Source organism: Chinchilla lanigera, unplaced genomic scaffold, assembly GCF_000276665.1.
Source record: "Chinchilla lanigera isolate Chin_1 unplaced genomic scaffold, ChiLan1.0 scaffold00092, whole genome shotgun sequence".
NCBI lineage: Eukaryota > Metazoa > Chordata > Mammalia > Rodentia > Chinchillidae > Chinchilla > Chinchilla lanigera.
In genome coordinates, this window is record NW_004955493.1 from 8608968 (window position 1) to 8610044 (window position 1077).

The window sequence follows — 1077 nt, forward strand, 5'->3', positions numbered from 1 at the left end:
AGATGCCAAAAGCAACAAGAGCAAAAAGGAGGAACAAGCTTCTTTTCCTCTCTTATAGTGTATGCAGGCTACCCACCCTGGAGTGGATGTAGCACTCACACCTCCAATCCCAGCACTCGATAATGAACCAATCACAAACTCTAGATTCAGCCGCTGCCAAAAAGCAGCACCCCCGCCCCTGCCGGGCTGCATGAGACTTTGTGGGAACATCCAGACACAAACCATACCATTCTGCACCTGGACCCCAAAGCCTGAAGAACATGTGTTTATGCAAAAGGCATTTAGTTCATCTCTAAGAGTTGCCAAAGTCTTAACAGTCTCAGCACTGCTGAAAAGTTCAAGTCCCCAGTTTCCTCCAAGATGTAAGGCTGTGAGCCCCTGTACAAATGAAAAGTTAAACCCCTCCAACATTCAATGGCACAAGATAAACATTTCCATTCCAAAAGTTACAAACAGGGATATATACAAAGGAGTGGAACCAAAGCAAGTCCAAACTCCAGCGAGACAGACATTAAGTCCTGTAGTTCCATGTGCCGCAGCTGAGGCAATCTGTGGTGAGTTGTGGGCTCCAAAGGGCTTGGGTGGCTCTGCTCCTATGGCACTTCCAGTAATTGTAACTTCCATGGCTTCTTTCTTAGGCCCACTTTGCTCCCTCCTTGCAGCTTTCCTTGGATGATCCACATTCCTGGCTTTTCCAAACTTCTGGGGTCTCCACTGCACCTTTGGATTCACACTTACAGATTCACAAACACCGCCCTCTTAGGGGCACCGCCCTCTGACCTTCCAGGCCTTCTGAAATTGGGGTAGAAGCCTTCTTAACCCCACAACTCTTCCATTGTGCATGCACCTAGAACCAGTGCTACATGGATAATGCCAAGGTCTGCATTCACCTGGAGCAGTAGCCAGGCTTCCCTCTCTCCTGGCTATAAGGGTTAAGTACCTGGATCACTGAGCACTCTGAATCTGAGGAACAAATTCTCTCTGCTCTTGCCATTCTGGAACATGGTGCTCTTCAGCTTCCTTCTCAAAGTCTTTCATTTTTGCAATTTTGAGGCTGCAGAGGGTGGAGTCTTACGA